General features: G+C 40.2%; 1 pseudogene; it reads left to right on the top strand.

The window, feature by feature from the left end:
- The first annotated feature begins 426 nt into the window (after window positions 1-426).
- On the top strand, window positions 427-23,449 carry LOC140529944 (guanylate-binding protein 1-like; annotated as a pseudogene).
- Window positions 23,450-24,965: the final 1,516 nt, after the last annotated feature.

The raw sequence follows: 24,965 nt of genomic DNA, 5'->3' as shown, positions 1-24,965 counted from the left end.
ACACTGGGGTCCTTTGATGGTGCAGTGATGTTTTTTGGTTCCAGATTTGGGTAAAAGAGTCAAAAATCCAATTCAGATGGTAAATGTGGGCAACATTCATCATTTGCATTGTCTTTTGTTGGAAATTAATTCCAAAACAACACAAATCCAGAAAAGCACTTGTCAAGGCTGTGTGCAAATTTGTTTTAGACTAGTTTGTGTTGCCTGCCTTTCCCAAAACCTTGGAAGAGAATTTTGCATAGAAATTTTACAGAGAAACACTGACATTAAAGAGCCTGTCCTCAGCATCCCCCTCCCGACTCGCACCTCCCACCACACCTCCCCACCTCCAAGTCCATATATAGCTTCTCAGGTCACTGAGTGACTCAAAGGGAAAGCTCTTTTCTTTCTCTTTCATTTTTTGTTTGCTTCCGTTTTGGACGCTCATTTTTTTTTTTTTAATTTTTAACTATTGTGAAAGCCCAGAAACACCCAGGACTCAGAAGCTGAGGCATCAGAATAAAAACGAACAGTCAAGAAGCAGAGGAGGAAAACAAGAACAGAGGAAATAGGAGTTCCTCCCTCAGACTCAGCGGGACAGGTAAGGATTTGTCCTGTCTTTCCTCTTCCATGGGGGCTTTTTTCTAGTGCCCCTTTATTCCTTGTTTGAGATCCGCGGAGCAGGGAGCCCCATTGTCGCTCCATTCGGTCCCTTTGAGCTGCTTGGCTCTGTAGCTGGAGTGTCCTCTCTCACGTCCGGCGGGCAGAGGACTCCCCAGCCTCCTGCCGGGCGAGGCTGGAGCATCACCTCGTACAGGACGCATTGGCTGCCCTCCTAGAGGCCACTGCCTGCTCTCCAAAGTCTCCGCTTCTGTGTTATCTTGTCCCCAAACCTCTGCTAAGCTGCGAGGTGCGCCAGGGCGGGCTGTTTTCCCTGATCTCTGTATCCCTAGCTCTCATCCAGGTGGTCTGCGTGACAAACGTTGGCTGATTAAGAGGTGTCAGGGATTCCGGGAAAATGACCAGCACCACGAAAAGGCTGAACACTCTAATGGAGAACATTGGGGATGAGCCAAGTTTAAGTCCTGAAGGAGTGCCCGCTGCGGGCTGAGCGCTCACTAGCTCTTCTCTCTGTTTCATGGGCTGTTTCTCATCTCCGCTCCTCTCCCCTGCTTTTTTACAACCTGGGTGATCAAAGGGATCTTTCCTCCCTTCCATCTTATTTTCTGGCTCACTCTCACCTATTCACATCGTTCCTATAGCCTTGAACTTTAGGGTTCTAACGAGAGAGGTTCTTAACTTGGCGTCTACAGGCACCCACGGGGTTCATGGAGAGTTTTTAGGGGGTCTGTGATCTTGGATGGGAAAAATTTCATTTTTATTTCAATAGAATTAGTTTCCTTTCAAATCCCATTCTATTTTACACAATAGAAAACATTATGTGAAAGGATCCATAGGCTTCCCCAGTGTCCAAGGGGTCCAGGACACAAAAGTTAAGAACTCCTGTTCTCTTAGTCAAAAACTCATCAATATTTGCTAAGCACCTACTGTGTGCCAGCACTGCCCTAAGAGATGTAGACACAAAAAGATCTTTGAACAGTAGAGAGTCCTTATCTGGTGAGGAGAGGCTAGAGAAGTGTGGCAGGAAAATGTGGCCAAAACCCAATGCAACTCTCCCAAGGCTGTCCAGGATGAAACTCCTTTAGCTTAGTCTAGTCAGAGAATTTAACACTGGGACATCTCATGCTTTATTTTGGGGAATAAGAACTAGCATTTCTGTAAAAGTGTTGGCATTCCTGTAGCACTTTAAAGTTTGTAAAACTCTTTAAAATAACTTAGTTTTTCCTCACAACAACCCTGGGAGGTAAGTGATATTACTGTCCCCATTTTTACAGTTGGAGAAACTAAGGCAAAAAGAGGTGAAAGAACTTTCCCAGGAAAAGTGTCTGAGGCTGCATTTGAACTCAGATCTTCCTGACTTCCAGACTCAGCACTCTCTATTCATTGTACCACCTGTTTTTTTGGAACAGAAAGGGAACAGGATGAGACAATTGAACCAAGAACACTAACAAAGTACTGATAACTATACTTTAAAATTTGTGTGGCTTATGTTGTGGAGGCAGCAGTGTCACAGTCCAGAGAATAGTGGACTTGGAGTCAGAAGACATTAGTTTGAGCCCTCCTGCTGAACCCCTTACTAGCTACAGGATCCTTCTCGTCCTCCATTAACTCATCTGCAAAATGGGTTTTGTAGTCGCATCATTGTGAGGATGCAATGACATAATACATTAAAGCTTTTTGCATGCCTTAAAGCCCTGTAGAAATGCTAACTATTGTTCTCAAAAATATTATTTAATTTGAGCCCAAAAAAATCACTCTGACAAATGAAGAAATTAGGCATCATCCTCATTTTACACACAGGGAAACTGAGAACTAAGAAGTTTCAGATCTTTGCCGAAAGTCACAGTGGGAAGTAGGGGGCAGAGCTCAAACCCAAAACAAGACTTGGGGTTTTCTTTCCCCCAATAGTGCTGTCTCTTCTTTGTCACTAGAGGGCACTAGAGGGCAACTCAGATGTCAGAGTCAGAGCATTCCCTTCCAGGCAGGAATTAACCAACAGGAGCAGAGAGGGAGAGAATCTACATAAGGACCCTAGGGGGTGCCACAGGGCAAGGGGCCCTGGACATAGAGTCAGGGAGACCTGAATTCAAGTGTAGCTCCAGACTTTCACTAACTGTGGGATCCTGGGCAAGTCAGTGAACCTCTGCCTGCCTCAGTTTCCTCCCCCATAAAGGGAAGCTAATAGCACCTCCCTCTCAGAGTTGCTGTAAAGACCAAATGAGATTTAGAAAGCTCTGAGCTCAGTGCCTGGCACAAAGCATTAAACAAGTCAAAAAGAGCAACCTTCTAATTACTAACATTGAGGAATAAAAACAGATCTAGGCTCACTAAAGGGGTCCTGGAGGATGCCCAGCACAGAGGCTGAATCCAGGCTTCTTAATCTGGGGTCCATCACTCCCCCCAAAGGAGCTCAGAGGACCCTGTGAACCCCAAAGGGGAAAATATTTTGATAACTGTATCTCATAGAATTGGCTTCTTTTGCAACATCTGTATTTTATTTTGTACATTTGAAAGCATTATCTGAGCAATGGTCCACAGACTTCATCAGATTGATACCAGGAATCTAGACACACAAAAGTACATCCCTGTTCTAAATGGAAGGGGAACCCTCTGCAGAGGAGGAGACCTACTTCACTTTGCCTCAACCCCACCCAACTGTAGGGCCACCAGAAAGAGACTTAAAATCACTCAAAGGTTTGACCTAAGTACCCACACAGGGAAAACCTAGTAGATGAAAGACACCTAGTGATCACTACACAGATGTGTCTTGGATAGATGATGTCAGTGGACATTGAGCTGGTCTTGAAAGGAACAGGAAAAGGAGCATGGTTTGTATGACTTTAGGAAAAAAGCAAAATTCTTTCTGTTATTTCAGGGTTCTCCCTCAAAGAATAATGCTTTTAACACCAAGATTTTTCTGATGATTTATAACTGACTGCAAATCAAGGGACAGTACAGCTTTGGAAGAATGGGAGTTAAACATCATCTGCAGGGTAATAAGGAACCATGAGGCAGATATGGACAAGGCTGCAGGCTACTACAAATGGGGATTTCTGTGAGAGAGACAATATAAGGCATGTATTCAGGAAAAGGTACAGATGAAAACAACATGACATTTTGACCACAGCAACTCCAAACCGAGCAGGAGTCATAACAGCATGCAGAAGTACAGAAAGGTGATGGAGCTGCCTCTAAGCCACAGAGACCTGGGTTCAGGTCCTACCCTGACACATACTGGCAGACCTCTTAAGCCCCAAGTGTCCCAGACAGCTCTTTAAGACTATGAGTTATGGAGAGGGTGCCTGTCTGCACCAAGAGAGGGAGATTCTCTGTTGAGAGTTCTCACATGAAGGAAATCACAGGTCTAGTTCCTACCTTCCCTTTCACCTCTTCCCCACCAAAGAACAAACAAATACACACCTGGGCTTACCTCCTGACCATGACAAGCAGCTTTGGAGTCAGAGGCCCTGAATTTAAATCATACCTCTGTCATTCATCACTTATGTGATGTTGGAGAATCACTTCCCATGTCTGGGCCTCATTTAATTATCTATGAAATGAAAGGGTTGGACAAGTCTAAGGTCCTTTTAGCTCCAAAGCTAAGATTCCAGGATCTGATGGCAACTTATCTCAATTCTGCCTCTTTTTTTGACTCTCAATATATACAACACACATTCACAGCCGTAGCCATATAGCTCCTTCCAAAGAGAAATAAAATTCACTGAAAAGCTCTTTCAGCCATCTTCTACAACAGGTACTTTGTGCTACGTAGGCCTCACATTTTCCAGGTTTTCATAAGTCTCCTAAAAACCAGCTTTGGGCAGAAGGAAATGGCACACTGAAAATGAAACCAAATAGAGCTCTTTACTGGGTAAGTTAGTAACTACACAGATGTATGGCGTGCAACCAGAAATGGTGTCTATATTATTACAGAATCCTCAATTTTGAACTGGCAAGAAGTTGTCATTGAGTCCAAGCCCACCTCACCTCATTTTACAGATGAGATCACTGAGGCCAGAAGGGAAGGGATGCCCAAGTTCACAGAGTCAGTCACTACTTGAGGTGGGATTCCAACTCAAATCTTTCTGTCTCTGAGTCTAGCACTGTATTCACTATGGCACTGTGTTGCACTGGAAAGGAAACAATGAGCTTTGCTAGCTTCATGATCTTTAAGGGCACATCCCATGGGGTGTCCTACAGAAATATCAGCAACATTCAGTTACTGTTCTTATGTCTTCCTCAGTGGAACACTTCTTGCATTCTAAGCAGAGCTTTCCTATTTAAAAATTCCGTATTCAAAGAAGCAAAAGGTGTCTTGAGCCCCTTCATCTGGCTGGATTCCCAGATCCCTGATCAGTTTGCCACTGACTTTATTTTGCCTTGTTTTAATTACCTTCTTACTTCCTTCCCCTCCTTGGTTCACTCCTCTATACTCTCTGCTGTCTTTTAGGCTCCTCACTCTACTCAACAGATGATGTTATCTTCATACTGAAAGGGGCATCAGGGGTCCTATGAAGCTGGGTTCAGATAGAAAGGGGAGAAGTAGAAAGGATCAAACATTTGGGGTTTGGTTAAGGAAAACAGACAACAGTCAATTACAGGACCCCATAATAACATTCGGTAAAGACTGGACAAACTCAGAAGGTGCTCAGGAGGTCACCTAATGACCTCTGCCAGATGAAAGAGAATATCTTTTTCTTCTTTCCTAATGACAGCCAGATGAAGGAAAGGCTTTGGAAGTAATCAAATGTGAAAAGCAAGGGAGAATCAAGATCTTTTGTAACTTCCCAGCTCCAATTTATAAGATCCTAGAGGTCATCCTTAATAGGTCTAACTTCTTCATTTAACAAAGGGGAAATCTGAAGCGCAGATAATTTAATGACTTGTCCATGATCACAAATCCAGCATTCTTTGTACTCTACCACACTGCTTTACATTTCTATCCCTTTCATAATCCACAATACAGAATATCCCAAAAGTCTTAGTGAAGTTTGACATTTCAGTAACTTGAAAGTGTGCTAATACTTTGGGGACATCTTGTGTGTGTATGTAGGTACGCATGCATACATACACAGATATGTGTGTGTGTATATATAGATATAGATATATAGATATATATATAGAGAGATATATATAGATATAGATATATAAAACTTCCCCACCTGTATAAGAGTACATACATTACATGTTCATCTAAACTTACATATAAACATGTATATGTGAAATATGGGCATATCTAAATATGTATATTTTACGTGTGTGTAGATATACAAAGAAATATATGTTCACATCTCAGTTGGTAGCAAATCATTGTGTAATATGGGCTAAGGCAAAAAACAAAACCCACCAAAGACACTTCACAGAGTCTCAGAATTGAAACAGACCTTAAGGACCACTTAAACCAATCCAAACTTGAACCAAAATCTTTCAATCACATACTTAATAAGTGGTAATCCATCAACTTGAACAGTTAGTAAGGAGGAATGTACTACCCAAGGCAACCCATTCTACTTTTGGACAGTTCCAAATGGGTAGGCAGGCGCACCATGGATGCAATGCCAGGCCTAGAGTCAGAAAGCCTTATATGTCTGAGTTCAAATCTTGTCTCAGACACTGACCAGCTGCGTGACCCTCAGCAAGTCACTGAGCTTTGTTTGCCGCAGTTTCCTCATCTGTAAATTGAGCTGGAGAAGAAAATGGCAAACCACTTTCAGTATCATGAAAACCCCAAATGGGGTGATGAAGACCTAGCAATGACTGAAATGATGGAGCAACAACTGCAAGGAAAATTTGCACATAGTTGCTTGCATGTTACCTCCCCCATCAGACTGGGAGATCATTGCGATCAATTACCATTCTTTGTAGTCTCAGTGATAGCACAATGCTTGGCACATAGTGGGTGCCTAATAAATGCTTGCTGACAACTTCTGATAGCCACACCTGGAAGTGCCTGTCTTATAGCTTCTTACAACTGCTATTTTTACCTTTCTTTATAGTCTCAGTGACAGCACAATGCTTGGCACACAGTTGGTGAATAATAAATGCTTGCTCACAATTTCTGATAGCCACACCTGGAAGTGCCTGTCTTGTAGCTTCTTACAACTGCTATTTTTACCTTTCTTTATAGTCTCAGTGACAACACAATGCTTGGCACACAGTAGGTGCATAATAAATGCTTGCTGATTACTTCTTATACCAAACTTAGATGTGCCTGTCCTATAACTTCTTCCCACTACACCCAGGTCAACACTGTAGGGCCAAGCAGAATCTTTAAAATAATTAAAAGCAGCCTGTATGATGTCCCTCTGGGTTTTCTTTGAATTAGACAAAACTTACTAAGTCCTCCAACTGATCATCACATAGCAGAAGTTGAGTCTAGCTGTATTTGACAAGAAATACCAGCTCAGGCTTGAAGAAACAGAGAATGAAGGATTACCATGGCATTCCTTGGGTCTGCCTTGGTCAAATACATCTTGAGTCTTGTATTCGGTTCTGGGAGGTTTAGGTTTAGGTCAACCATGTTTTAAGATGGACTTGAAAAAGCTAGAGGGTATCCATTCACAGCAGACTTACCAGAGTTGTGAGATGACTGATACCAGTCATTGGAATCAGTTGAAGGAAGTAAGCATGTTGGGCCTGCAAAGAAGGGTCAGTTGTTTGAAGTATTTGATGGGCTGTTAAGCAGAAGAGGAATTGAATTTGCTCTGCCTGGTCTCCAGTGATTGATTAAGGGTAGAAATGTCAAGAGGCAAAATTGGACTTGATGTTAGGAAAATCTTCATAGCAATTAGAGCTGCCCTGAAATGTACTGGGCTGCTTTGGGAGACAGTGGGTTCCCTGCGTGGGAGGTTTTCCACCAAAAACTAGATGATCATTCTCAGTGATATTATAAAAAAGATTCTTGCTGAAGTACTAGCTGGGCTTAATGGCCAGGGAGTTATCTGGCAACTATGAAATTCTGTGACATTTATTTTTACTCTTCCAAACAGTCATAAAATCCTGAAACCCCAAAGCAAAGTAAAATCCACAATCTGGAGTAATGCTCTTGGAAAAATCTGGGTTCACCACAGTAAAGAATCTTGGTACACCAAGAGACGTCACCTTATAGCTCTAGCCAGAGTCAAGGCAACAGGATACCTTAACTGTCAGCAGAATAAGGATCAGAAAAACAGAGTGGCATTAGACAAAAACCAGAAAGACAGAGACGAGGCAAAGCCAAGGCAGAACAAGAAAAGAGAGGGTGAAGTATCTAAAACAAGGAGAAAAAGACTGAGTCAAGGATTCAGGGAGTCTCAAGATATTTTGTGCCAAAGACCTATTAGGCAGTCTAGTGAAGACTATGCTTCCCACTTAAGAATGATGCATTAAATACATAAATTAAAAAAAGAAAAGATCTTCAAAAATACCAATTATGTTGAAATACATTATCAAACTATTAATAAAAGACCCCAAGTTAGGAATACCTCATAGATAGCATGTCAGGTTTAGGATATGAGAAAAGGAGGACTAGATTTCATCAATGAATTCTTGGAATTCTTTGTAACTCCCAGAGCAATGCAATCAGTATTACTTGTGTAACGGCCACCCACTTGTGGAAGGAAGGAAGGAAGGATGGGAGAGGGGAAGGGAGGGAGTTAGGGAGGGTGGGAAGGAGGGAGGAAAGAAGGGGGGAGGGAGGGAGGAAGGAATGCAAAATCAATATGGCCAGTAAATCTTTGTTCCTCAATGACTCCCTGCAAGGGCCCTGTTGTGTCCCCAGTTATTTTCATTAACTATTAGAGGACAGAGGCAAAGGATAATAAGATAACAGAACTCTCAGAATTCAGCTTGGACAAAAGTTCTTAACCTGGGGTCCAGGAGCTTTTTTTTTTGCTTAAATAATTTGAGCACTCTACTGCAATATAATGTTTTCTTTATAATTCTATGGATTTTATTTTATACATTTTACTTTGAGAATGAAGCCATACTCTTAAACAGAATAGTAGTAGCAACTTCCACACAACAGAAGAACCATTTCCATAAAAGTGATCATTATGGTTGAGGGTGAACAAAAGGGGTGCTGCTCTTCATGAAACTAATAAAAGTACATTCTACCTTTTTGTTGGATTATAGTCCTTATGGATTTCAGGGACCCTGGGTTACTCCTTGAGTCAATCAAGGCCCTCCCTTGGAGAAACAGGTCAGGCTTCTTAAAAGAATGAAGTAAAAAGGTTTCAGCACAGGATGTTATTCCTTAGAATCTGATCAAATACAGATTAGGTTTTCTATCCAAGTGAGACTAAGAAATTTAGGACTGGACACTATCCTAATATTATTTCTTAATATTTTAAAAGAAATAGGAACCCTTAATAGTTATGCTTCCATAACACTAACTACCTTCAAAATCTTAAATAAATCATTGACTCTCGCTGAGACTCATTGTCCTCATACATACTGTGACAGTGGATTGGACTATCCACGTTGTAAGACTCCTTCTGCTTTTCAACTCTCCAGTGTTATGTTTCATATTCACACAAACTGAGACAAATAGAGACATCACTGCTCTGTCTTATAGATTGAATTAGGGCTGATTAGATCAGAAAAGTCTCTGGATTTACTTACTCTGTGCTGTACCATTTAAACTACTAGACAATTATTTTCTAGAGCTAGAAAAAATAATATGAGAATTCATCTGGAAGAACAAAAGATCCAGACCATCAAGAGAAGCAGTGAAAAGAAATGGTAGAGAAGATGGCCTAGGCCTACCAGATTTCAAATTGTATTATAAAACAGCAATTATCAAAACCACTTGATACTGACAAAGAAACAGAGGGGTAGACCAGTGGAATAGGTTAGGTATTTAAGACAAAGTAGTCAATGAATATCACAATCTACCATCTGATAAACACAAGGACCCCAGCTTCAGGGAGAAGAATTGACAGTTTCACAAAAATTGCTGGGAAAACTGGAGAACAGTGTGGCAGAAACTGGGCATAGACCAATGCCTGCTACCATACACAAAAATAAAGTCCAAATGGATATACGATCTACATATAAAGAATGATAATATGGAGGGGAGGAGCCAAGGTTGCGGAGTAGAAAGACATACATATGCTAGCTCCAAAACCCACAGCCCATAAAATGCCTGTAAAGAAGAACTCCCAACAAATTCTGGAGCAGCAGAAGCCACAGAACAACAGAGTGGAGGAGATTTTTGTTCCAGAGAGCTCTGAAAACAGACACCAAAGGTCCATCATGCACTGGAGCCGGAGCGGAGCCCAGCCCTGCCTTGGCCGCAGGGCACCCAGGGGAGCAGATCTGAGCAGGCTTCAGGGACAGAATCTCCAGCTGCCACACAGGTCCCTCCACCCACAGGTGCCAAAGGTCAGTGAGAAGGTCTCTTTGGCTGGTCGAGAGGGGGGTGGGGTGTCCCCATAACTCAGGCCCCCTCAGGAGGCAGCCATGGAGGTGGTAGCAGACCAGGGCTCTCAAAGAAGGCAGGAGCTTGGATCCATTGTGGAAAGTCTCAGCATAAACCCCCTGAGGGAAATGAGCCCTGTATGGCAGCCCTGCCCCCTCCTGAGCACCTGAACTTTATTTCACATTGAATAGCAGCCCCACCCCCGCCCAAAGCCTTGAGGCTGGGAAGCAGCATTAGAATCTCAGATCCCAAGTGCTGGCTGGGTGGATCTGGAGGCATGGTGAGCATGGAAAGAAAAGTCAGAAGTCAAGTCACTTGATGGGAAAATGCCCAGAAAAGGGAAAAAAAATTAGACCATAGAAGGCTACTTTCTTGGTGAACAGGTATCTCCTCCCTTCCTTTCTGATGAGGAAGAACAAGGCTTACCATCAGGGAAAGACACAGAAGTCAAGGCTTCTGTATCCCAAACATAGAGAATAAATATTCCGTGGGCTGAGGGCATGGAAGAGCTGAAAAAGGATTTTGAAAATCAAGTTAGAGAGGTGGAGGAAAAACTGGGAAGAGAAATGAGAGAGATGCAAGAAAAGCATGAAAAGCAGGTCAACGCCTTGCTAAAGGAGACCCAAAAAAAGATGCTGAAGAAAATAACACCTTGAAAAATAGGCTAACTCAATTGGCAAAAGAGGTTCAAAAAGCCTATGAGGAGAAGAATGCTTTCAAAAGAAGAACTAGCCAAATGGAAAAGGAAGTTCAAAAGCTCACTGAAGAAAATAGTTTTTTCAAAATTAGAATGGAGCAGATGGAAGCTAATGACTTTATGAGAAACCAAGAAATCACGAAACAATACCAAAAGAAGGAAAAAATGGAAATAATGTGAAATATCTCATTGGAAAAACAACTGACCTGGAAAATAGATCCAGGAGAGACAATTTAAAAATTGTGGGCCTACCTGAAGCCATGATCAAAAAAAGAGCCTAGACATCATCTTTCATGAAATTATCAAGGAAAACTGCCCTGAGATTCTAGAAACAGAGGGCAAAATAAGTATCCAAGGAATCCACCAATCACCTCGTGAAAGAGATCCAAAAAGAGAAACTCCTAGGAACATTGTGGCCAAATTCCAGAGTTCCCTGGTCAAGGAGAAAATATTGCAAGCAGCTAGAAAGAAACAATTCAAGTATTGTGGAAATACAATCAGGATAACACAAGATCTAGCAGCTTCTACATTAAGGGATTGAAGGGCATGGAATATGATATTCCAGAAGTCAAAGGAACTAGGATTAAAACCAAGAATCACCTGCCCAGCAAAACTGAGTATAATACTTCAGGGGAAAAATGGTCTTTCAATGAAATCAAAGACTTTCAAGCATTCTTGATGAAAAGACCAGAGCTGAAAAGAAAATTTGACTTTCAAACACAAGAATGAAGAAAAGCATGAAAAGGTAAACAGAAAAGAGAAGTCATAAGGGTCTTATAAAAGTTGAACTGTTTACATTCCTACATGGAAAGACAATATTTGTAACTTGAAACTTTTCAGTATCTGGGTAGTTGGTGGGATTACATACACACACACACACGTGCGCACATGCACACACAGAGACAGAGAGCACAGAGTGAATGGAATAGGATTGGATTATATCTTTAAAGAATGAAATTAAGCGGTGAGAGAGAAATATATTGGGAGGAGAAAGCGAGAAATGGAATGGGGCAAATTATCTCTCATAAAAGAGGCAGGCAAAAGACTTTGTAGTGGAGGGAAAAAGAGGGGAGGTGAGAGAAAAACATGAAGTTTACTCTCCTCACATTCGACTAAAGGAAGGAATAAAATACACACACATTTCGATATGAAAACCTATCTTACAATACAGGAAAGCGGGGGAGAAGGGGATAAGCAGGGTCAGGGGGATGATGGAAGAGAGGGCACTGGGAGGAAGGCGCAATCTGAAGTCAACACTCTTGGGGAGGGACAGGATCAAAAGAGAGAATAGAAGCAATGGGGGGCAGGATAGGATGGAGGGAAATATAGTTAGACTTACACAACACGACTATTATGGAAGTCATTTGCAAAACTACACAGATATGGCGTATATTGAATTGCTTGCCTTCCCAAAGAGAATGGGTCAGGAGGGAAGGTTGAAGAGAAGTTGGACCTCAAAGTTATAGGAACAACTGTCGAGTACTGTTCATGCTACTAGGAAATAAGAAATACAGGTAATGGGGTACAGAAAGTTATCTGGCCCTACAGGACAAAAGAGAAGATGGGGACAAGGGAAGGGAGGGATGATAGAAGAGAGGGAAGATTGGTGATAGGGGCAATCAGAATACTCGGTGTTTTGCAGTGGGGGGAGGGGACAAAAGGGGAGAAAATTTGGCACCCAAAATTTTGTGAAAATGAATGTTATATGTTAAATAAATAAATTTTTTAAAAAAGAATGATAATATGAAAAAATTAGGGGAGCAAGGAAGAGTGTATTTGTCAGAATTATGAAGAATGGAGAAATATTTGACCAAACAAGAGGTAGAGAACAGTATGAAGTACAAAATGGATAATTTTGATTACATGAAACAGAAAACTTTTTGCACAAACCAACCCAATGCAACCAAGATGAGGGGAAGCACAGACTGGGAAAGAATTTTTGCAACTAGTGTCTGTGATAAAGGCCTCATTTCTAAAATATATAGAGAATTGAATCAAATGTACAAGAATCCAAGTCATTCCCTAATTGATACTGGTCACAGGATATGAACAGGCAGTTTTTAGAGGAAGAAATTAAAGCTATCTATAGTCATATGAAAAAAAAATGCTCCAAATCACAGTTGATTAGAGAGATGCAAATCAAAACAACTCTAGGTACCACATCACACTTATCATATTGGTTAACATGACAAAACAAGAAGAAGGTAAATGTTGGAGAAGATGTGGGAAACTTGAAGCACTGATTCATTGTTGGTGGAGCTGTCACCTGATCCAACCATCGTGGAGAACAATTTGGAAGTATACACAAAGGGCTATAAAAATGTGCATGCCTTCTGCAATATCACTTCTAGGAATGTATCCCCAAGAGATCATAAAAATGGGAAAGGGTCCCACATGTACAAAAATATTTATAGAAGCTCTCTTTATGGTGGCCAAGAACTGAAAATCGAGGGGATGCCCATTAATTGGGGAATGGCTGAACAAATTGTGGTATATGAATGTAATGGCATACTATTGTGGTATAAGAAATGATGAACAGGAAGGCTTCAGGGAGGCCTGGAAGGACTTATGTGATCTGACGCTGAGTAAAAGGAGCAGAACCAGGACATCTTTGTACACAGCAACAACTACAATGTGCAAGAAATTTTTCTGGTAGACTTAGTCCTTCACAGTAGTGAAAAGATCTAAAATATTCCCAATAGACTCTTGAGGCAAAAATCCTCTTACATCCAGAGAAAGAACTATGAAACTGGATCACAGAATGAAGGAGACCATTTTCCCTTGTGTTATGTTTTGTTTTGTTTTGTTTTTGTGGTTTCTCCCACTCATTTAAATTCTTCTAAGCAACATGACTGAAGTGAAAATGTATTTAATAAGAATGTATGTGTAGAATTTATATGTGATTGTATGCCATCCTGGGGAGCAATGGGGAAAAAGGGGGAGGGAAGGGGAAAAATCTAAGATATATGGAAATGATTGTAGAAAACTTAAATAAATTAATAATGATTATAACATAAAAGTCTCTGGATGTTAAAGGAACAGAAGGCTCCTATCACAGACATGGGGAGTCACAAATGATGGCAGGAGAGCAGTCTTATGGGTGCTTCATCCTGGCTCTGTATTTAGAAATGAGAATTGGCCATCAAAATTGGCCTATTTGACCAGACTTTTCCATTTGTAGGTAACAAAACACTTTCAACATGGCCCCTGATGTCCTGATGCCAGCCCCAGTGTGTCTAATTGAGAATGACAAAGGAGAACTGAGAGTGAACCAGAAATCACTGGAGATTCTTTCTTCAATAACTGAGCCTGTGGTGGTGGTGGCTATTGTGGGCCCATATCGCACTGGCAAGTCCTACCTGATGAACAAGCTGGCAGGGAAAAAATCAGGTATGTGAGGTCAGTAATTTAAAGGTATGCATGGGTTAGCCCTTTAGCACATTTAATGTATATGTTATTCATTTTGGTGACTTCTATTCAACAAGGAGGGATAGATCTGGAAAGTGAAGGTCCCCTTCTGACCTCTGCCTTAAACCCCTTAGGGAAATCTGGAAGACCGAAGGGAGCTTTCTTCCACTTTGCCTTAACAATATCTGACATATAAACATGCATGTATGTTGTGTGTGTATTTTACATGCATAATAAGTGCATATATAATGTGCACATGTATAAGTTATATGTGCTGTATACTCTATGTATATAATGTAATAAATTGTACAATTGTGCATTGATGTGCATGTGTGATATTATGTACATTATGTAATATTCATATGACATAGAGCCTGTGATAGAATACATGTATCCATTACATGTCCTATGTACAAATATGCAACTTCCATGTATGAATATTTATTTATATATCCATATATATACCACTTCAAAATTTACAAAGCTTTTTACATACCTTATTCCATTAGAACCTGATAACAACCCTATGAGGTAGGTACTACAGGTCTTATCAACAATTTACAGATGAAGAAACTGAGTCATAAGATTCTTGCCCATAATCACAGAGCAAGTACATATTAGAGTTCAGATGTGAACACAGGTCTTCCCAAATGTTGGCCATATACATTTTGATTTATGCCACACTGACTTAGTTTCACCTCAGAAGAAAACACAAGATGCCCTTTGGGAATAGGATAACTGTGATGGTGATTTTATGTGAGCATTCTAATAAACTTTGTGACAAAGGCTGTGTGGTACTGAGGGAAAACCAAAGGTAGTCAAAGAATCTGGGCTTAGGACTCAATTCTCATATTTGCTGAGTAAATTGGACACATCACTTTGTCTCTCTGACTTCAACTGCAAAATGAATGAGGGAAATTAGAGGATATCAAAAGCCCCTTCTCACTCTAAGTCAAAGATTCAGTAACTCATGGGCTCCCTTCTATGTTATCAGACATATTTTACACCATTCCCTTTCACATATGCTAGAATTCAGGCAAACTGGAGAAAGAACTAATTCCCAAACTGGCTGAACCATTCATTACCTGTTTGTATGTTTTCACTGACACAATTTCCTATTCCTCCTGGACATATTTCCACGGGTTAAAATCCTACTTAATCTTCAAAGCCCAGTTTAGGTGTGCCTCTTCCTCTCTGAAGACATCCCAGGCCTTTAAGCCAAGAAATGAAATGCCCCTCCCCTGAATTCCTGTTCATATTTTTTGCTTGCCTACGACATATTTGGGTTTTAACATAGTTATCTATGCATATCTTATATCTCCTAAGAATACAGATGTTACTGAAAGAAAAGACCATGTCCTGTTTATCATAATATCACTCATAGCTTCTAGGGCAGTGCCTTGCACAAAGTAAATAAATAAATGAAATGAATGAATAGATGGATGGATAAATGGATGAATCTATGAGTGAATAATGGATGAATGAAGAGGAAGTCAATAAGGGAAAACTTCCTAGGTATCTCTCCTGGTCTCTGAAATATAAGAAAATGTTCCCACTTGTGGTGATCAGGCAACTAGTCTATCCTGTATCTCTCTTGTGGTAATTTAAAAATTAGACCTAAAATACAGATTCTGTTTTATGTCATCTCCTCTTTTCTTCACTATGGGAAAATAGCCAATTTTCTTGCAGTTTAGGATTAACATTAAACAGTTGTACTAATTTCCAAGACACTCACCAAATATGAGTCCCCAGATTGCTCCATGCTCATCTCTCCAAACTCTTGTGCAGGCTTCTCCCTTGGCTCCACAGTTCAGTCTCACACCAAGGGCATCCGGATGTGGTGTGTTCCTCATCCCAAGAAACCAAATCACACCCTTGTTCTCCTGGACACAGAGGGCCTGGGTGTTGTGGAGAAGGTACGAAGGGAGGACACTGTTCATGACTGATTATGAAAGAGAGCATACCATGACTATTATAACTTTTAGACCTGAAAAAACCCAAGAGAGTTAGGTATGTTGTTGGAGGAGCAGTCATGGGAGCAGAAAAGTTTCATGCAATAAGGTCAGGAAATGTGTTCTGATTCCTAGAGTGACAACAAGAATGACACGTGGATCTTTGCCCTGGCTGTGCTACTGAGCAGCACCTTTGTCTATAACAGCATGGGAACCATCAACCAGCAGGCCATGGACCAGCTGCAGTATCCTTTCTGGGATTTGGGAGAAGAGGACAGTGGGGGAAGGGATGAGGGGGGGCCACTTCTTTCTCCAGTATCTTTCTGAAGCCCATGTTCTGTTCCTCATGTTCCAATGATAGGTACAAGAGTGTGAGTGTGTGTGTGTGTGTGTGTTGTGTGTATATACATAAATACATATATACAAACACATATACACATATCAGAAGTTTTACAGCAATTACTCATGTTTCATGATGAAAAAGTAATCAGCTGGCTCAGGGCCAAGAGGAAGTAAAAGTTTTCAGAGAAGTGAAGGAATTGTGGAGCAAGAGCTGACACTTTCTTCTGCCATATTTCCTTAATTAATTTCCCAGCTTTGTGACTGAGTTGTCAGAGTGCATCAAGAGCAAATCTGCCCCCAGCACTGATGGAGTAGAAAACTCCTCAGACTTTGTGACATTCTTTCCAGATTTTGTGTGGATTGTGCGTGATTTCATCTTGGAGCTGAAAATTAATGGGGAACCCATCACCTCTGATGAGTACCTGGAGATCGCATTGAAGCCAAAGAAAGGTTCCAGGGCATGAGAGTTGGGCAGTGATGTGGGGAGTAAGGGCAGGGGGGAGGAAGAAACCTCCTGGATTTATTTCATATTCTGAATACAGACTTCTCTAGTTATGATTCCCTGCCTATTTGAAGACAAAGAAAGTTATTCCTTTTTGGCTGAATCTAGACTATTGCCTTCAGCGAAAAACTGAACCCCACTTCTATCTTAGAAACAAGTCCTTTCTCTTTTTTCATTATCCTCTTCGTCATCATCATTATCATCAATAAACTTTTTTTAACCATCGATATTGTGCCAACTACAGTGCTAAACATTGGATGTATAAAGAAGGGTGTGTGGGAGAACAGCCCCTACCTTCAAGAAGCCCATATTTTAATGGAGGAGTCAACATGCAAAGACCTAGTACTAATAAGCTTATATTGACCCAAAGATAGGTTCCCGAAAGGGGCATCACTTTACAGAGCTTCTCTGAAGTCCAGGCTCTATTGTCTGTTACAAGACTCCTCTTTCTCTTCCCTCAGGCAAATCAAAGGAAGTTAGAATGTTCAACCTACCTCGTCAGTGTATCTGCCAGTTCTTCCCCAAGAAGAAATGTTTTATCTTTGATCAACCAACACACGGAAAGAAGCCTTCTCAGCTCGAGAATCTTCATGACAGTGAACTGGAACCTGAATTTGTGGAACAAGTGGAAAGTTTCTGCTCCTATATCTTCCAGCATTTCAATGTGAAAACTCTCCAGGGAGGCATCACAGTCAATGGGCCCCGTGAGTCTTTTCTTCCTCCTGTTCACTTACAGTACTTTTCTTCGGCTGTCTTTAAGAGAACAGGAGAGCAATGTAGAAGGAAGCACCCTTACAGGAGAACCCCTCATAAAGATATAGTCTGCTAGACTTGTTAACAAAAGGCCTTTCTGGTTTCCTGTCCATAGTCTTTCACTTGCATAGTCTCTCATCATGGGCCCTCCTTGCTCCTCCTCTGTCAGAAAATCTCTAAAAGGCTAAATAAATTCCTTAAAATAGAATAAAAAGTTAGCGCTAGAAAAGGCTAACCTGAAAAGTTAGGCTTCTTTTAACTACACCCAATCCTCCACCAATGGTGCAATAGTGAAGACAATGAAATGTTTATGCCAATTATTTACTATGATGCATTCTAACCATGCCCAAAAGAGGGAAGACAAATGGAATTATCTAGAGAATGGCCAGGGCTACCCTGTTTAGGAAAGAGGCTGTACCTTTATCTATTCTATCCATCACTACTCATTATTGCCATTTGGGACACATCTTGCTCCCATATCAAAAAACTTCCTAGAAGTTTTACAGAATCATAAAATGTTACAGTATGAAAGGATTAATTTGAATCCTTTCAAGACTCTATGTCCAAGACTTTCCCAATAATACAAGAATTAAGATATAAATTAGTTAAGATGTAATGAAAAGTCAAGTGTACATACCCATTACTTGGCATGACAGGTTCTGACTATTCTCCTGATTGTTCTGACCTCTTCCATTTTTGTTTTCTCTATAGGTCTAGAGAACCTGATTCTGACCTATGTTGAGGCCATCACCAGTGGAGAAATGCCCTGTATGGAAAATGCAGTCCTGGCACTAGCTCAAATGGAGAATTCAGCTGCAGTTCAAAGGGCCCTAACACACTATGAAGAGATAATAAAAAAAGAGTCCAGTTCCCTACAGAAACCCTTCAGGAGTTGTGGAATATACATGCTACCTGTGAGAGTGAAGCTATTGCAGTATTTATCAAATATTCTTTCAAAGATGTGGACCAGAAATTCCTAAAGGAATTGGCGGTACTTTGGCTACTCCTATTCATGGGAAAGGAAGGGTCTACATTAAGGAGGGCAGGTCTGAAAAGAAAAAGGAGGCTCTTCCTGAGAACAACAGCTTACTAGAGTCTAAGGTCATAATCTTCAGTCAGTCATGTGATCCTGAAAGTCCATTTGCAACCTCCTTTAAGTAAAAAATCACATGGCAAATGTTTTCTAAAAGACGATGGTTGACTATGATGTTGTAACACACATATTATTAATTTTGAGACATTGAAAACTACACATGAAAGAGTGTGAAGAATTGAGGATTGTGATCTAAGGTAAAGATAGTAAGGGAAAGGGGCTTTAAGAAATTACATACTGTCCATACTGATTTGTCCTCTTCATATAATCTTTAAGATCTCTTAGGATAGATACACCAGGAGAACTTATAAAATTAATTCTAGAATGAGGGCATGATGCTGCTTAGATAGAGAGGTGGGAGGGGGCAAGGGGTTTTTGAAGAATTCATATCTAGAAATTCTGGTAAGCTTCTGATATATTCTCCCAATTGTACCTTTTACACCTCATTTCCTTTATATTGCTTAAAGAGGCAGCTAGAAGCCAAGCGTGATGCCTTTTGTCAGCAGAACCAGGACAAGTCAACAAAACAGTGCAGAGCTTTGCTTCAGGATATTTTCAGTCCTCTGGAGGAAGCAGTGAAGAATGGGGACTTCTCTAAACCAGGGGGCTATCGTCTCTTTCGGCAGAAGACCAAGGAGTTGAAACAGAAATTCTACCAGCAGCCCAGGAAGGGGATACAGGTGAACCCTCCCATTAGCAATAGATTCAGGGAGGAGATGGGGAGGAAACTTTGGGAGTCATTACCAAGCCCTGACATGAATCAAAGTAATGCTAAATGGAATGGCCCACTGTGAAGGCCAGTGTCCTGTGAACAGCCAACCTTTTACCCCAATAGCTTTATTTCCTTTTGCTAATTCATTGTCTTCGCTTTGCCAGGCTGAGGAGATTCTGCAAGAATACTTGAAGTCCAAGGAAGGCGTTGCTGATGCAATACTGCAGGCAGACCACTCACTCTCAGCAAAGGAATGGGATATTGAAGGTGAGAAATCCATGAACATGGTCCTAGATCATCTGGCAAGCCCTCAACAGATAACTTTAATATGACTTGGCCATTAATATGCAGAAAGAGTTTTTTGTTAACAACATCTCCCCTGTCTGTAGGCATGTATGTGCACTTGGATGCTGGAGAATGTCTTTGATCAACACCAAGAAGTTAAGTCATTTAAATCGAGATAACAAACCAAGGCAGAATGTTGCTCTGGGAACCAGTGATCCTTCACCTCTCTTTAGTTTTCTCCAATTTTTTATTATCCTCAGTGGAGCATGTGAAAACTCAGGCTGCAGAGGCTGCTGCAAGGCAGTTGGAGGAAATGCTAAAGAAGACCCTGGAGATTATAGAGCAGAATGAAAGAAGCCACCGGGAGCATATAAACCCATTGACTCAAAAGATGGAAACAGAAAGAAAACAGTCAGTAGAAGAATGGAAGAATAACCTAGCTCTGAAACTCCAGGTATGTAAGTCCAGGAATTCATGCCTAAGAAGTAGTTTCTAATCTTTAAAATGCTGTATAAAAAGAGATTCAAAAAACTTTGGAGCATGAAGGGACTTCAGAAATAATCTAAGCCATTCCCTCTCATGAGTCTACTCTTGACAATGATCTCCTATATATCCTTCATAGAGGAGTCAGCCAACATGCTGGGTACCTTCCTTGACTTTTCTTGATAAAGACCCCAGTGGAGTATGTGAAGTGTCTACTGGCAACTGCTCACTCTTGCCATATGATCTTTTCAAAACAAGCTTCTCTGATTAATAGCATCCTTCATCCTGACTGTCTTGAGCAAATCATAATTGGTAATATACGTACTTACACTCATCATGTGCTTCTCTCTTGCCCTGTGGCTGATCCTTAACTCTTCCAAGTTGATCAAATAATGAAAAAAATTAAATTTAGATTTCATGTGCTACTGTTTCAGTCTTTCCTGCTATATGGTTATCACTCCATTTTTGTTAGAAATAAACATTTTTATTTCAGAATTGCCAATTCCTTTCCTTACATCCCTTTTCATTACTTCATCATTTTTAAATAATATTTTTATCAACAAGCTTATTTTTATTTTGCTTAACATCATTTTAAAATTTTAACACAATTTTTATCTCATCTTAAATTATTTCTATTTCTCTTACAAAAGATCAAATGCCCTAATTCACAGTATATCTAATGACATGGTTAAAGTATCCTATTATTTTTCGGAGAAATGATTGGTTTATGGACCAGGAACTCTCCCTAGAGCATCTTTGGTTTCCCTGGACCAGACTCTCCCCAGATCTAGTTAAGTTTAGGCTTTTGATAAAGAAATTCTTTGAGGTCACTTTGCATTTTGAATGGCATTTTCTATATCCAGGTAAAATGACCAAATTCAAAGAATATTTAATTTTCAACTATAATTAATTCCCTTCAAAATCAAAGTACATACATACATAATACATACACACACGTACTTTATAAACTATATAGAATATATACACACTATATTGCTCATAAATATATAATATATATAAAGTTTATATAAATAAATGTGTATATAATTTTCCATGGTAATTATTTCCTGTCAAAAGTAAAGTTTCTGTGTAAGTGTATATATATATATATATATATATATATATATATATATATATATATATATATATATATATATACTTATATATGTGTGTATGTATATGTGTATGTCAATGTATGTGTCAGCATATGTACTTTATTCATACTATATTTTTATATATATAGTATCTATATTTACATCCATATACATATACACACACTTTACTCTTGAAGGGGAAATAATTGCAACAGGAAATTAAATATTCCCAGAACTTAATTATATGTATCTGTGTACGTAAAAAGCAAACTGTAGTTGTTGGGGTTGTTTACTGACATAGCTAAGAACTCTGGGGAAATGTGTAGTATCATTTTATCTGAATTTCAGTTTTCTTACTTGATTATTTGATGTTTGTCTTTATCATTCTGAAATTTGTTAATGGTCGATCTTGGAGATTGGAGTTTCTGATTTCTTCATGCTGAAATCCCATGAATTCTTTCCACTTGTGGGGTGTTGTCAGTCCTGATTTACTGTGGGAAATCTCCTCTGCTCACATGCATCTTCATTATGGAGTTGAATTTTCGTTTTTGTCAATACCCTCCAGAATCCCAGTTAAATCCTTGATCTTCTTGATATTTTTTCCATTATCTTTATCCTATTGTGGTCAATATTGATTTTGGTTGGAAAAAATCTAGGATTGTTCTTCACTGCCTTGTTCATTATCTTTTTCATTTTGTTCCACTCTCTTCATTAGGTTTTTTCCTGCTGCCCTGGATGTTTTTAGTTTTCTGTTACTCTGTATTCTCATTGGTTGTTCCTTTCTGTCTTCCCTTGTTCTTTTTTTCCCTCCTTGAGGCTCTTCTGTTTCTTCAGTGAACTAATTATGTACATTCTTTTCTCTTGGTGTCTCTTCTCTCACCTCTGGTGATTATCTCTTTGTTTTATTCTTTCTTCTATTCGTCTGAGAGCTGAACCAGACACTGTACAGTGACTATGTGGCTCTGAGTAAGGCTAATAATCTCTCCATGTCTTAGGTTCCTCATATATAAAATGGTCAGCTCATTTAATGACCTACTTCACTGGAGTGGGGTGAGTACATTGCTTTGCAAACCTCCAAGTACTATGTAAATGACAGTTAATATGTAACATTATAGAACTTAATTGCATTGGAGTTTTTATTTGACTTATTCTTCATGTGTCAGATAATCTTTACTTCTATCCCTTGTACTTCTATGAAAATTTTTTAGCCAACTTCAGAGACAGTTGCCCCTCGATTTAGAACAGCCAGTCCCTCTTCCAGAAGGAGAAGGCAGGCACAAGGGGCTGACATCTAGCCTGTAATCTGTTCCAAACAAGCTGCTTCTCCCAGAGGCCACAGGCCCCATTAGCTTTTACAGATGCTGGTGTGGATGTTCACCCTGTGTACTTCTAACTTGGCTTTTCAGCTGACTGCCTTCTGCTACCTCCATACATCCTATGCATCTGTGCCAAGCAGCTGGTGGTAAAAGCTGCCACTCTGGCCCCTCCTCCAGCCCTTTTCACTCCAGTCCATAGCCTTGGACAAATATTCCACAGGTAGTTTAGAGGCTTTGGAGATATGCTTACTTGGATCAGGTGAACAGTATTCTCAGAATGCTGCATGGTCCTTTTGGATTCCATGCTCTTAAATTCTATTTCTTTCTTTTCAGCAACAGGAACAATTACTGACATTTGGATTCCAAAAGGAATCAGAGCACCTTGAAAACCAAATCAAGGCTCTGGAGAACAGACTGAGAGAATCCCAAGAAAGGCCTCGTGGTTGTGTCATATGCTGAAGACTGGGGCCTTCTCCTTCTTGTTCACCCATAACATAACTTGATGGAGAGTTCAGGATCCCGGTGATTTATGGAACACTTGTTGTGTGAGGGCTACTGAAATGCAAGGTTTACAAAGCTGAAGTTATGATTTACTTAGTTTTCTCTCCAGTTGTAACCAGTAACACATTTAAAAACCTAGTGATCTTCCTTAAAGACCTAAAGATGACTTCAAAATAGGGAAAATGTATATGACTATTTTTTTGTGTTTGATTGCAAATTGTACTTTCTCTGTCAACTTTTCTCCATTTTTCTCAGTTAAAGTAGGGCTCTTCGTATTTATATGCATATGCCATGTAGAACTATATTCAGAAATAAAACAATTTCTTATGAATAATGGTCAATTGTGAAAAGTTTGGTCTCCAAATGAGTGGGAGAAGGGTCATTTCAAGGTGAGAGAATGATGGCTGGGAAGAGGTTGGTTACCTATCCACTCTGATTCTCATTGTGATGTTGGTTGGGGGGTGGGAGGAGGAGCCCAGACCCAGATGCTCTCTCTCTCTGGCCCCATCCTAGCACAATCATTCCCACCTCCTCCAGTCCTGTGGATCTCACTTTACCCATTGATGGGAATGAAGAGAGGAGGGGGGCCAAAAGGCAGTCTCCTACTCACTCACCAAACTTCCTTCTACCATAAAATGGACACAGAAAGAGCTGGGAGAGTAGCTCTTCTTATGTCCAGTGTGGTCTGGATTCACTTATTCATCCTTCTTTGATGGGAACTATCACAGTGTGCACAAATAGAAGCTCTTTTATTCATCCTGAGCCCCTTGTTAGTACTCCCAGCAATTAAGAGAAGGCTATTTCTCTCTCTACCTCAGTGATTCCTAATCTTTTGTATGTCATGGATTCCTTTGACAATCTGGTAAAAACCTAGGGACTCCTCAGAATAATGCTTTTAAATGCATAAATATGCATATATGTATATACATTAAATTTTAAAAAAACCAAACTCTATCTTTTATGCTATTTGAATGACCTGAGGCAAGTCATATTACTTCCCTAGACCTCACTTTTCTCATGTGTATAATGAGAGCGTTCAACAATATGGCTTTTGATGTCCCTCATATTTCTGAGAGTCTGTGTTATTGGACAGGAATATATAAATATAAATTGGAATGGGCATATGTATACTTTTACACACATTCACATGCATACATACATAAAACATTTATGTAAATATGTGTGAATATTCAAGAAGATTTTGCTGTTGTTCACTCATCTCAGTCATATTGGACTCTTCAAAACCCCAATTTGGGGTTTTCTTAGGAAACATATTATAGTGGTTTGTTATCTCCTTCTCCATCTCATTTTATGGATGAAGAAAATGAGGGAAAGAGGGTGAAGTGAGTTGACCAGAGTCTCACAGCTAGTAAGTGCCTGACACCAGATGTGACCTCAGAAAGATGAGGGTAAACGGTAGCACATAAAAAGTGTTGACATGTTGACCTTTCTTTAATGCCAGCAGTTAGGGTCACTCCACTAGGTCAGTGGAGTGACCTAGGTCATCTACCTGAAGAATTTGCAATGTGAGACCCTGGGCTCTTTATTTATCCTGGAAGGTATAAAGCATGTTTAGGTGGCTTTTGAGGTTGGCAATAGAAAACACTTCTGTGGAAGCCCTCACAATCTGGGGAATATTTAGGCACCTTCCTCATTTCTCCAACACTATACCCAAACATCTGCTTTAACTTCCCATTCTAGACTCAGGGAGTTAGGAACAGCAAGAGTTTCCATAAAAGCATTTTGAAAAAACATAGAAAGGGAAGAGGAGAGGAGAAGGAAGAGCAAATAAGGGAAGAGCTGAGAGAAAGAGGAAACTTGTGAGTG

Source organism: Notamacropus eugenii, chromosome 2 (genome assembly GCF_028372415.1).
Source record: "Notamacropus eugenii isolate mMacEug1 chromosome 2, mMacEug1.pri_v2, whole genome shotgun sequence".
Taxonomy (NCBI): domain Eukaryota; kingdom Metazoa; phylum Chordata; class Mammalia; order Diprotodontia; family Macropodidae; genus Notamacropus; species Notamacropus eugenii.
Note: the sequence above shows the minus strand (reverse complement) of the source record. Positions and strands in the feature narration are given on the sequence as shown.